This window comes from Poromitra crassiceps (genome assembly GCF_964638095.1).
Source record: "Poromitra crassiceps genome assembly, chromosome: 21".
Classification (NCBI taxonomy): domain Eukaryota; kingdom Metazoa; phylum Chordata; class Actinopteri; order Beryciformes; family Melamphaidae; genus Poromitra; species Poromitra crassiceps.
In genome coordinates this window covers 6,009,119-6,023,309 of record NC_139638.1, presented here as the reverse complement: position 1 = coordinate 6,023,309, position 14,191 = coordinate 6,009,119, and positions in this window count along the sequence as shown.

The following is a 14,191-nucleotide window of genomic DNA, read 5'->3' as shown; positions in this document are numbered from 1 at the left end:
CTCTGTCGCAAGGTCTTTTATCTTCAGATGTACACATCAAACAGTGACACCTTGGAGCCCAGAACACTGGCTTTAATAAGATGTGATGGCCCCATCTGCTGGCTGTGTTCCCATTGGTCGGTTTCCTTTTGCTCATGGCTGGTGGGCGGAGCTGGAAGGGCGGTCTGGTTGAGTAAGCAGTGGTTCCCAACCTTTTTGTTTTATGTACCGCTTGAGCTGTTTTGCCATGCCAATAGTACCACCTCACTCATGCCTGTTGATGATTGTCCTAAATGTGTTCTATTAAACTCATATTAAACTGTTAGTATCTAACAAAACTGATTATAAGGGATGCATCAATATATCGACTGTATATCGGTATCAGCCGATATTGGCCTTGTTGACTGCAATCGGCCATCGGCAAAAAAAAGACTCAAAAGGCTCAACAGACTCTAAAACAGGTCAGCTGTATGTTCTCTCTCTGTTTAAATTTTTGTCCCACTGAAGATGTCATCAGTGATCTCATACATAGGCATTGGGAAATCATTGTGACATCACTGATGTCACATCAGTGATGTCATAGCATTGTGATGTCATAAGAGTAGGTGAACCCACATAGCGGGTGAGCTGCAGGGCGGGCAAAGATGCGCAGCGGCCGAGCTGTGGATGCGAGCTGCAGGGCGGGCGAGGCTAATGAGGAATCGAGCGCATGTAGCACGCGAGATGCCGTCTTAAAAAAAGGAATGAATGATGGTTGTCATGTTCCAGTATGATTCACTAATGTATGTTTCACTAATGTTAGATATGGGGAAAAAAATCTCTTGGGCAAACTTGTAGTTCAACAAATTCAGCATATTGTGACCATATGTTGTTGGTGCTGATTCTGTGGTTTTGTTTGGTGATGCAGAGTTGTTGTGAGAATGTGTTGTCATATCCTACTCATAGGCGTATTATGACATGACGGGCCTGGATGCATAACATCACATACACACAATTAAGACCAGAATAATAATTAAGACTCACTTGCATCTGAACAGGATTTACAGCAAAGCCGCCTGAACACTCAAAGCTAATAACAATAAATATACACTTGTATCTAACGCAGGTTCTACAGTGCAGGAACACTCAATTAAAGCCAAAAGCACAATGACCATCTAATCGTCCATAAACGTATGGAAGATTTTGTCAAAAAAGTATAGGGTTGGGGCCTGGATTAAAAGAGACTCAAAGTAAAGAAAGGAATGCCCGCATCAGTATATTCAATAACTAATACCTTTTTTACATCAAAAGTCCCAATAGTACACATTTTTTGTTACCCAGGAAAGCAGCAGGAGGTAGCAGCAGCAGCATCGCCTTTCAAACTTTTATATGGCACTCTCAACCCCCTAAGTTTCAGCATGTCTGTTCCCCCTCCCTTCTCTTCTCAGATGGCTGCACAGGGCCAGCTTCAGGCCAGCCAAAACAAAATGGAAACTTCCGGTTAAAACTTTAAAAATAATGTCAATTAAAAACAAGTAAATAGCCTTACTGATGCACGTTGGAGGAGAAAAGGGTGTTTCAACAATCGAAGCCGCAAACATTGTATCAAAATACTCATTGTGATGTTAAGATTATATGCAGTGAAACTGTGGCTGTAAAGCATCACTCAAAATGTTAACGTTGCAATGAGGGTTTTATTTTAAAAGAGCTAAAGCGGACAACCTACCTACATTCTGGCTGACTTGACGCCTTTGCACTCGTGCATGACAGATGCTGTTTTCTCTCGGCATATTCCATCAATGTAATGTAATTAACTGTTAACACGTTCACTGCCAATGACGTATTAATCCGTCAAAAAAAATCCAACGGTTCACTGCCAATGACGTATTAACACATTGACTGCCAGCCCTTTTTTCAATGCTGTAGGTAGGGTCTGCCAGGTTTTTTTTTGAGGATTCTGGCTCATTTTACAAGAGCCGAGGATTCTTTTCTGTTAAGACTTCGTGAACACCAATCATCTAAAAATAACTAATAGAATGTGTGCTTTCTCTGTCTAAAAGAGTTAGTTTGTAGAGTTAGTAGTTATGTAGATATTAGCCGTTGAGTACAGCATGGTTTCAGAGATTTTCAGAGAGTTTTGAGATAAATGGATTTTTAGAACCACCTCACGTGCCTGTGATTATGGGTGCCCTTGGGCAAGTCTGTATACTGTATTGTGTGTGTGTGTGTGTGTGTGTGTGTGTGTGTGTGTGTCTCCAAACTCCTCCCTCCGTCTGTGCTGCTGCTGCTGGCTCCTGCTGGCTCCGCGGCCGCTCTCGGGCAGTCTGGATTACTGTAAAACGGGCTCGTTCGTTTCTTGAGGTGTCGGCTGAGAGCTTTGAAGAAGCTTTTGCGATTCTGGTCTTATTTATGCTCAAAGGTACTCGAGAGTGTGTTTGTGCGCGCGCGCGCGTGTGTGTGTGTGTGTGTGTGTGTGTGTGTGTGTGTGTGAAATCGAAAGCGTTTTCGCCCAGCTATTTCCTTGAAAATTAGAATGGCTTTCTCCCGCGGACCCGCGGCTGTTTTTTGCTCGGCTTTCTCTCTGTCTGGAGAGCACTGTCGCCACCAGCTGGTCGGTAAAATAGATTATACACATTCTCCTCCTCCAATATTGGTATAGGAGACGTAAAAGGGGTTGATCAATGTCCCACCGTCAAAAAAAAAAAATGTTTATGTAAGCCGAGATATCTCGTCCTTGGCACTCAACGGTTGGATCCTGTAAGCCGAGATATCTCGTCATTGGGACGATGATCTAACCCTTTTACGTCTCCTACACCAGAATTGGAGGTATTGAATGTGTATAATCTATTTTACCGACCCACTGAGTGGCGACATGTCTCTCCACAGTAGAAAGAGGCGACCCAAAACTGGAGGGAAAAGCGCGAGGAAGCCGTTCTCATACTGTAAAATTGATGGCGAAAACGCTTTCACTTTCGCGCTGATGCACAGCGGTGGCAACGGTGGGGGGTTCCAAGAATAGATTGGATGCACACTTTGAAACACGCAGCATAAATATGACCAGAATCGCAAAAGCTTCATCAAAGCTCTCAACCAAAACTCCACGAAACGAGCGAGTCCACCCAGACTTCCTCAAAGAGCGGCCGCGCAAACAGGCACAGCAGCAGCAGCAACTTCGTTGTGACACGCCCGCTGCAGAGCCAGGGAGGCAGGAGGAGAACACACACGGAGGGATGAGTTGGAAGCAGAGGGGGGTTTCCTGCTGTTATGGAGGAAATTACTGTTCAAAACTATTGTTTAGATGTCTGACGTCTTACTGATGCCAAAAATGAATGGTTAAAGTGACTGTTCTATCGAATTTCACAAAAAGCCGTTTATCTCAGAATAATTTTTCTGACGCTGAAACCATGCTGTATTCAACTGCTAATGCTTACATAACTACTAACTCTACAAACTAACTCTTTTAGACAGAGAAAGCACACATTCTATTAGTTCTTTTGAGATATTGTGTGTTCACAAAATCTTAGCAGAAAAGAATCCTCGGGTCTTGAAAGATGAGCCAGAATCCTCAAAAAAACCCTCTGGCAGAACCTACCTACAGTAAAAAAAAAAAACGTCTGGCAGTGAATGTGTTAACACGTTCACTGCCAATGCCGAGTTGAGTCGTCAAAAAAAATCCAACAGTTGACTGCCAATGACGAGTTGAGTCGTCAAAAAAAAAAAAAAAAAAAAAATTGACGGTGGGACGTGGATCAATGCCCCCCACGTCTCCTATAAAAAATATTGGAGCCACCGAACGTGTGCAACCCATTCCACCGACCCACTAAGTGGCGACAGTGCTCTCCAGACTAGAGGAAGGCAAGCAAAAAGCAGTGTGAGGAAGCCATTCTCATGAAAATGGATTGGCGAAAACGCTTTCGTTTTCGCGCTTGGGAGCTGGCGGTGGGGTTTTGCAAATTTGCATAATAGATTACGGGTGGAACACACTTTGAAACACGCAGCATAAATAAGACCAGAATCGCAAAAGCTTCATCAAAGCTCTCAACAGAAACCCCAAGAAACGAGCGAGCCCATCCAGACTTGCCCAGCGGCCGCCAGCAGACAGGAGCAGCAGCAAAGCAGTGAGCCTGGTGACGCGAGGTTACAGCAGCAGCAGAAACGAGCTTGTGACACGCCCGCTGCAGCCAAGAAGAACACACACGGAGGGAGGAGTTTGAAGGAGAGGGGTGTTTCCTGCTGTTATGGAGGAAATTACTGTTCAAAACTATTGTTTAGATGTCTGACGTCTTACTGATGCCAAAAATGAATGGTTAAAGTGACTGTTCTATCGAATTTCACAAAAAGCTATTTATCTCAGCTTAAATTTTCAGACGCTGAAACCATGCTGTATTCAAGTGCTAATGCCTACATAACTACTAACTCTACAAACTAACTCTTTTAGACAGAGAAAGCACACATTCTATTAGTTCTTTTGAGATATTTTGTGTTCACAAAATCTTAGCAGAAAAGAATCCTCGGGTCTTGAAAGATGAGCCAGAATCCTCAAAAAACCCCTCTGGCAGAAGCTACCTACAGTAAAAAAAATCGGCTGGCAGTGAATGTGTTAAGAAAGTCGAATTTCAGCCTGTGGGAATCACTGATTCACTGACTCTCACTGGAAAGGGGGCAGCAAATCAAGAGGAGGAGAAGCAGGGTTGGAAAATAATGCATTGGACCACCGCCAAGATTTATATTGCCATGGCGTGCAGAGCCGTTACGTAAAAACCCACCTCACTTGCAGGGTCGCTCTTTCGGCTTAACGGCCCGGCTTGGCAACTTTTAGATTGACGAAAATGCTGCTAGTTTGTGGCTATTAGTGGGATTTTTGGCCAGTCTCAAAGGGGCTGTATAGTAGCCTATTTAGTGTTTCGTAGTGTACAGCTATTATAAATTGTTCCCGAAACATATTGTTTCTCAGTAGTAAGGCACTAGTGAGAAATACACCAATGAGTGAAAAGTATGACCACATAAAGCAATCTTATTTAACCATCCGACATCCTGTGTAATGCCTTGTCACTACTGTATACAAGGTGACCATTAAAATACAGTCAGACAGTTTCTGGGTTGATTTGTCTTACTGCCTGGTTGTGTCCCAGGGTGAGACCTAGCCAACTGAAACTACGATATCGAGACTATTGAGACTGTGCCCTCTATCGTTGCAACGGCCTAAAAACTGCGCTTAGTGCCAGGCGCAGCGCAGATTAGTGGGCGTGGACCGGCCCACTCGATATTTTGGTGTTGGCGCTACATGCAGCCTTAAGCATTATAACCTCGCTTTTTAAGCGTAAAATTATGCACAACCTGCTCATTGGTGAACTGCAGTTACTCAATGACATTCTTCCTTTCAAAGCTCCGATCCACTCGATCCATGTCCGGGTTTTGGCTGCATGCTGTCATCTCTTCATGCCAATTTGGATATCTCAGCACATCACAGATCATAGCCTGAATAAAACAATTCAACCTACAGCCACGCAAATACAGATCTGTTCAGCAGGGCTGATGCGGTCTCCCTGTAGCCTACAATATAGAACGTTAACCTTCGGGGACATTCCTGATATGCATCCAATTCCATGACCGTTATGTTGTAAACATAACTTTCACAATAGTGAACAAGCACCCCCACTCGGCTCATTCAGGGCAGGTTTTTTTATAACTTTTAGACGACCTGCTGCACAGGCTAAATGATGCACATAAATATAGCCTACATTATGTAAAGTCATTGCATAAATGTGTTTTTATTGTAAAAATACATGTGAAGTAAGCCAAGTCTTATTGGAGCGGAGTCCGCTCAGCGAACATCACTATTGCTATTGCTCATCTATATCACGTTAACTTTGCATATACAGTATACCACCTGGATTACATATATGTTTCACATAGGGTTGTGTTTTCATTTTTATGTTTTATTTTGTCCAATATTGAAATGTTCCACAATTGCATCTTGTGTTAACATACATATTATTTATATCTACCACTTAGTCTATTTAGGCTGATTTGGTTGATATTTATTGTCGAAATGTATTAGCCTCAATGCATGCTGGGAGATTTCACATGTGTGGCTTTGGTAGGGGGAGTGCACAGGTAGTATGATGCAACAGCCTCTGAATGACAGGGGCTCAAAACTATGGTATAACAACTTTTTTTTCATCAGCCATTGTGCCTGTCCAACCCGTTCTCACTCCGAGCGCGTAGCATATTGACGCTTTGTCCCGTCCCTTGTGCGTCGCTTGTTACTAACATGGTACCCTTGAGGGACACATGAAACGACTTGGGCTTTCTGACTAAACTCAATGCAAACCCATGGAAGTAATCTTTGACGTTTATGGCAACTGCTCCCCCATTAGCCTAACTGCTCCCCCATTAGCCTAACTGCTCCCCCATTAGTCAACTGCTCCCCCATTAGGGTCTGGAGGAGCTAACCTCTCCCAGACCCTAACCCTAAACCTAACCTCTCCCACCCCCCATGCCTAAACCTAACCTCCCCCAGACCCTAACCCTAACCTCTCCCACCCCCATGCCTAAACCTAACCTCCCCCAGACCCTAAACCTAACCTCTCCCACCCCCCACGCCTAAACCTAACCTCCCCCCAGACGCTAATGGGGGAGCAGTTGACTAATGGGGGAGCAGTTAGGCTAATGGGGGAGCAGTTGCCATAAGCGTCAAAGATGACTTCTATGGGTTTGCATTGAGTTTATTTGGAAAGCCCAAGTCGTTTCATGGGTCGCTCAAGGGTACCATGTTAGTAACAAGTGGCGCATAAGGGACGGGACAAAGCGTCAATATGCTACGTGCTCGGAGTGAGAACGTGTTGGCCTGTCTGCACGAGAGAGAGGGAGTGAGAGAGAGGGGGAGAGAGAGTGAGATGGCAGAGGAGAGCTCTGCACAATTACTCACAGTAGCCTAATATAACCGGCGCACTGAATAAGGCCTGGTTTTGAAAAGCACTAAGCGCTAAATTAACGCCAGGGGGGAAGATATCGTTAGGCCGGTATTTAAGGCTGAAATGCCCATTCTGGACTATTCTGGCACTGCGCCACGCCTCTTCGGCGTAAAGCGCATTTCGGGGCCTAAGTGGCGAACCGTCAGGGCCTTCTAGGTATTCACTGAATACCCAAGAATAATAAAAAATTTAAAAAATCCCCCTAATAAATTATTTGTATTTGTTATTATTTTTATTTTTTATTAACTGAAAGAACAGTAATATTGTCGTTAAACTGTTCAGATCTTGGACTCACTTTGTTTCAGCAAATATGGGGTTAAATATTTGGACCAGCCTCCAGCCTCCAGCAAATGGTATTGATTGACAGCAACCCTTCGCGAAGACTGACTCTAGTCATGACATGAGGATGACAATTTTGATGACAGGTGTCTTAACCAATCAGAATATCATTTAGTTGTGGCATTAGCCAATCACAATTAGTTGAGTTGTGGGTGGGATATGTCGAGGGATTCGCAAATCCAAGCCAACCAGGAGACGAGACAGACGACAAGGAGGGAGGGGTTGTGATGGGGTTGTGATGAGGAAACGGACGCGCAGCGGTCGTTTTTAAAGGATTTAATCTGGAGCTGTCAAGTTATATTTTCGCCATTTCCAGGCTAGCTTGGAGGGATTGCTTGTTGCTTTTCAAGACAATGGGTTTTGTCATCAAGTGAACCTCATTGGTAAGTTAAAACATTTTTTTTTATTGCTGGTGGTGCTGGGGGCTGGGGCAGCTGATGTCGGTGGGCAGGGGGAGTTTTGGACCTGTCCGCGGGTTTTAGAGTTCTTTGTGCTTGTAATTTCGGAGTCTTTCTTTGTATTGAGCTAATTGTTAAACTGTGGTTGTGTTACTGACAGACTAACGATACAGGGACCTAAAGAACCTGGCTGTGGGAGACAACTTATAATAGTCCGCCCTCACCAATGCGTAAAAAGACGCACAGAGACCTCAGACTTGCACGTACAGTATGCTATATATTGTGTGTGTGTGTGTGTGTGTGTGTGGGGGGGGGGTTACCGCATAGAAGGCCCGGTTCTGTTAGGCACGGTTCGCCACTGCTAAAACCATGTTGCTATCTTCCCGAGGAAGGTGCAAGGCCCGTTCTTTTGCGTTTAACGCCAGTCTTTGTGCCTAAGGCCACTGGGAAGATAGGGCCCTGTGTCTGTGTCCATGTGCTATCTGTGCACGCAGGCAGGCAGTGTGTGTCATAATATCCTGAGGATGATGAGAAGCAGATAGAGCAGGGAGAAGAGAGCCAAAGTGTCACAACTCATTTCTCAAACGTCCTCTTTTTAATTTCAACACTTCTGCTTGAAACCCTCCCCCATCCGTTGACGTTGACCCATGACGTTTATGGCAACTGCTCCCCCATTAGCCTAACTGCTCCCCCATTAGCCTAACTGCTCCCCCATTAGTCAACTGCTCCCCCATTAGGGTCTGGAGGAGCTAACTTCTCCCAGACCCTAACCCTAAACCTAACCTCTCCCACCCCCCATGCCTAAACCTAACCTCCCCCAGACCCTAACCCTAACCTCTCCCACCCCCATGCCTAAACCTAACCTCCCCCAGACCCTAAACCTAACCTCTCCCACCCCCCACGCCTAAACCTAACCTCCCCCCAGACGCTAATGGGGGAGCAGTTGACTAATGGGGGAGCAGTTAGGCTAATGGGGGAGCAGTTGCCATGAGCATCAAAGATGACTTCTATGGGTTTGCATTGAGTTTATTTGGAAAGCCCAAGTCGTTTCATGGGTCGCTCAAGGGTACCATGTTAGTAACAAGTGGCGCATAAGGGACGGGACAAAGCGTCAATATGCTACGTGCTCAGAGTGAGAACGTGTTGGCCTGTCTGCACGAGAGAGAGGGAGTGAGAGAGAGGGGGAGAGAGAGTGAGATGGCAGAGGAGAGCTCTGCACAATTACTCACAGTAGCCTAATATAACCGGCGCACTGAATAAGGCCTGGTTTTGAAAAGCACTAAGCGCTAAATTAACGCCAGGGGGGAAGATATCGTTAGGCCGGTATTTAAGGCCGAAATGCCCATTCTGGACTATTCTGGCACTGCGCCACGCCTCTTCGGCGTAAAGCGCATTTCGGGGCCTAAGTGGCGAACCGTCAGGGCCTTCTAGGTATTCACTGAATACCCAAGAATAATAAAAAAAAATAAAAAATCCCCCTAATAAATTATTTGTATTTGTTATTATTTTTATTTTTTATTAACTGAAAGAACAGTAATATTGTCGTTAAACTGTTCAGATCTTGGACTCACTTTGTTTCAGCAAATATGGGGTTAAATATTTGGACCAGCCTCCAGCCTCCAGCAAATGGTATTGATTGACAGCAACCCTTCGCGAAGACTGACTCTAGTCATGACATGAGGATGACAATTTTGATGACAGGTGTCTTAACCAATCAGAATATCATTTAGTTGTGGCATTAGCCAATCACAATTAGTTGAGTTGTGGGTGGGATATGTCGAGGGATTCGCAAATCCAAGCCAACCAGGAGACGAGACAGACGACAAGGAGGGAGGGGTTGTGATGGGGTTGTGATGAGGAAACGGACGCGCAGCGGTCGTTTTTAAAGGATTTAATCTGGAGCTGTCAAGTTATATTTTCGCCATTTCCAGGCTAGCTTGGAGGGATTGCTTGTTGCTTTTCAAGACAATGGGTTTTGTCATCAAGTGAACCTCATTGGTAAGTTAAAACATTTTTTTTTATTGCTGGTGGTGCTGGGGGCTGGGGCAGCTGATGTCGGTGGGCAGGGGGAGTTTTGGACCTGTCCGCGGGTTTTAGAGTTCTTTGTGCTTGTAATTTCGGAGTCTTTCTGTGTATTGAGCTAATTGTTAAACTGTGGTTGTGTTACTGACAGACTAACGATATAGGGACCTAAAGAACCTGGCTGTGGGAGACAACTTATAATAGTCCGCCCTCACCAATGCGTAAAAAGACGCACAGAGACCTCAGACTTGCACGTACAGTATGCTATATATTGTGTGTGTGTGTGTGTGTGTGTGTGGGGGGGGGGGGGTTACCGCATAGAAGGCCCGGTTCTGTTAGGCACGGTTCGCCACTGCTAAAACCATGTTGCTATCTTCCCGAGGAAGGTGCAAGGCCCGTTCTTTTGCGTTTAACGCCAGTCTTTGTGCCTAAGGCCACTGGGAAGATAGGGCCCTGTGTCTGTGTCCATGTGCTATCTGTGCACGCAGGCAGGCAGTGTGTGTCATAATATCCTGAGGATGATGAGAAGCAGATAGAGCAGGGAGAAGAGAGCCAAAGTGTCACAACTCATTTCTCAAACGTCCTCTTTTTAATTTCAACACTTCTGCTTGAAACCCTCCCCCATCCGTTCATAATTGCCTTTGCTACCACCCTCACTATACTTCCTCTCACCTTTTCTTTTGCACCACAGGTTTCAAAAATGTATTAAACATGGGTAATTTGCAGCAGGGTGATGTGGGAATTTAGGACTTTAATCATGAGAGAGATGAGATGAGATGAGATGATGAGATACACTTTATTGTCCCCTAGGAGAAATTTGTCTTGGGCAAAAAGTGCATACAGCCGCATCACAACATTACAAATGTCAAATGGCCAACAGACAAATATATAGACACTACAGTATTGCAATCATAGTGATAAAAGCACTGCAAGATGTGATAATTGCACAAGCCTCATTGCACAATTTATTTTTACTCTATTCAATAAGAAGATACATTTTCGAAGATATAGGTTCAGAATACATGCTACGCTACAGCATGCGCTGGGACGCGTCATCAGTGATGTTGACTGGGGTCGTGGGGTGTTTCGGGTCTGACAACATCATACACCCTCGCCCAGTAGACCCAGCCGAGGCCGATTACGACCCCGACCCGCGTCCCAGAAGCAGCCACTCACGGATCAGCCTTCCTACTCTGTCTGCAACGTTGCCCGCGGAAGGGTTGATCATGCCCAATCCGCTGCAATAGAGTTTAGTGCTACACCGCAGTATTGAGAGACCTTCGGTGCATGGAGGTCTAAGGCCCTGTGGGGTGATTCCAGGCCGGGCACCTCCTTCGTCTCACCAGAACCTCCCGCGGAAAAGACAATCCTACCATGCCGTACCATGGGCAGGGAGGATGCCTCAAGGAGGCCTATGCGCTGCACGTCATTCGCCTGCGCCGAGCACCTCGCTCTAGCCTGAAGGACCCCAGGCCGCGCCGATGTTTACGCAGATTTTCAGGAGGCTGATCCGTAGCGTTTGTGGATTTCTCCCTCACGAGAGAGCCAGGCTGGGGTGCTAAAACCCATCCCGTACCGGATGCCGTCTCTCCGACCGTCAACTGTCTCTCCAGCTTGTCACCAAACTATACTTGGTTGTCACCTAGTCTATTCCTAAGTGTCACTGGCCAGGGGGAGCCAGGGTTGTAGGTTCAGAATACATGCTACGCTACAGCATGCGCTGGGACGCGTCATCAGTGATGTTGACTGGGGTCGTGGGGTGTTTCGGGTCTGACAACATCATACACCCTTGCCCAGTAGACCCAGCCGAGGCCGATTACGACCCCGACCCGCGTCCCAGAAGCAGCCGCTCACGGATCAGCCTTCCTACTGTGTCTGCAACGTTGCCCGCGGAAGGGTTGATCACGCCCAATCCGCTGCAATAGAGTTTAGTGCTACACCGCAGTATTGAGAGACCTTCGGTGCATGGAGGTCTAAGGCCCTGTGGGGTGATTCCAGGCTGGGCACCTCCTTCGTCTCACCAGAACCTCCCGCGGAAAAGACAATCCTATACCATGCCGTACCATGGGCAGGGAGGATGCCTCAAGGAGGCCTGTGCGCTGCACGTCATTCGCCTGCGCCGAGCACCTCGCTCTAGCCTGAAGCCTTAAAAATAAGCAAAGTATAAATAATGAAAGTCACACTCGAATCTGCATCACATATACAGAGGGAGCATGCAAATAGTGTGCTGCACATATCCATACAGGAAAGATTGCATATGTTGTTACCTCATGAGCAGGCCCAAACGGAATCTGCTGATTTTGACACGAAAATAAAATATTAATTAATTTATTCATTCATTCATAGTTATTGTTCATATTGCGTGTAATTTATTAATTAGACGCTTCATTGATGATGAACTATGCCTCATCAGTCGTCATTCATGTTCATTCAGGGATATTAAAAGGGCCAGAAAAGGCCCTGGGCAGGGGGAAAACTGAAGCCGTTGACTTGAAAAGTCATTTGGAAAAAAGCTGAATTAATTTAGTTTTTAAATAAAAAAAATGACCCAAATGTAGTTTATAAATGACCCAAAGACACCATGACAATATATTACAACTCGGCCAGCCATAGAATGCGCAGGAGCGCAGGATCCCTCGAAAATAGTAGTAGTTAGGCTACTCCAGGAATGCATCCAGCCCAGTATGAGTTTCCAGCAGGTTCCATGCATCGATATCCACATTGACGTCTCACGCCTACTCTATTAAAGACTAGAACGACCGCATCGTGGACTTATGCCTCCGCCATTAGCTCATTCCTGAGTCCAAATCGCCATTTGAGGCAAATTGGAAGAAATTCCGTCAAGGCCCTCCTGAGATGTTGCGTTACAGAGCTTGGAAATTGGGTGTGTGAGGTCACAGTGACCTTGAAGTTTGACCACCAAAATGTAATCAGTTCATCCTTGAGTCCAAGTGGACGTTTGAGGCAAATTCGAAGAAATTCCATAAAGACATTCCTGAGATATCGTGTTAACAAGCTTGAAAATGGCATTCGAGAGGTCACAGTGACCTTGACCGTTGACCTTTGATAACCAAAATCAAATCAGTTCATCCTTGAGTCCAAGTCGATGTTTGAGGCACATTTGATGAAACTCCGTCAAGGCATTCCTGAGATATCGTGTTAACAAGCTTGAAAATGGCGTTCGAGAGGTGACAATGACCTTGGCATTTGACCTTTGACCACCAAAATCGAATCAGTTAATCCTTGAGTCCAAGTCGATGTTTGAGGCAAATTTGATGAAATTCCGTCAAGGCATTCGTGAGATATCGCGTTAACAAGCTTGAAAATGGCGTTCGAGAGGTCACACTGACCTTGACCTTTGACTTTTGACCACCAAAATCTAATCAGATCATCCTTGAGTCTAAGTCGATGTTTGAGGCAAATTTGATGAAATTCCGTCAAGGCGTTCCTCAGATATCGTACGGACGTACTTACGGACATACGAATGGACGGACAACCCGGATCCATAATGCCTCCGGCCTGGCTATCGCCGGCGGAGGCATAAAAACATTGCAGATCCGGCGTATGTCCGATGTTCGTCATCTGAGGAACGCCTTGACGGAATTTCATCAAATTTGCCTCAAACATCGACTTCATCTAAATAGATTTTGGTGGTCAAAGGTCAAAGGGCAAGGTCACTGTGACCTCTCGACCGCCATTTTCAAGCTTGTTAACGCGATATCTCAGGAATGCATTGACGGAGTTTCATCAAATTTGCCTCAAACATCGGCTTGGACTAAAGGGTGAACTAAATATATTTTTGTGGTCAAAAGTCAAGGTCACTGTGACCTCAAGGATGCCATTCTCAAGCTTGTTTTGATAATCGATCAAAATCTCAGTAACGCCTTGATGGAATTTCTTCACATTTGCCTCAAACGTCAATGTTTGGACAGACATGGATGTCGACTTCTCACTAGCTTTAAATGTTGTACATCGCCCTCCATGGCATAGTGAAGTGCTTTATGATGGCTTCTAGACAATATCAGGCCTCAAAAAGTTGTTTAGAGCATCTTGGGATATAACTTTGACAGTGACGGCTGCCATTTATTCTAGTCAGCCTGCCCTGTGTTTGTCCGAGTGAGGACGGGGGGTGGGGCTTAGCGATAGGTCAATTCCACTACTACTGCTACTGCTGCTATTACGAACCCTAACCCAGACGGGTTCATCGATTCTATTGACTGGTTGCCAATCAGCTTAACCAGTGATTCTCAACCCTTTTAATATCAAGGACCCCTAATTTAGTCCACATTAGTCCCATGAACATTTGATAAGATTTTCTCTCTCTGACTCAAATCTGGATTTGCTCAGATTTGAGCCCCCCCCAACCCCCTCCCCCCCCCCCCCCCCACACACACACACACACACACACACATACACATTCTGTCACTATCTGTATTGTAGGTATAGAGAGAACAGTGAAACGATGGCCAAGTAGATTCATGTTGTAATTGTAAATTC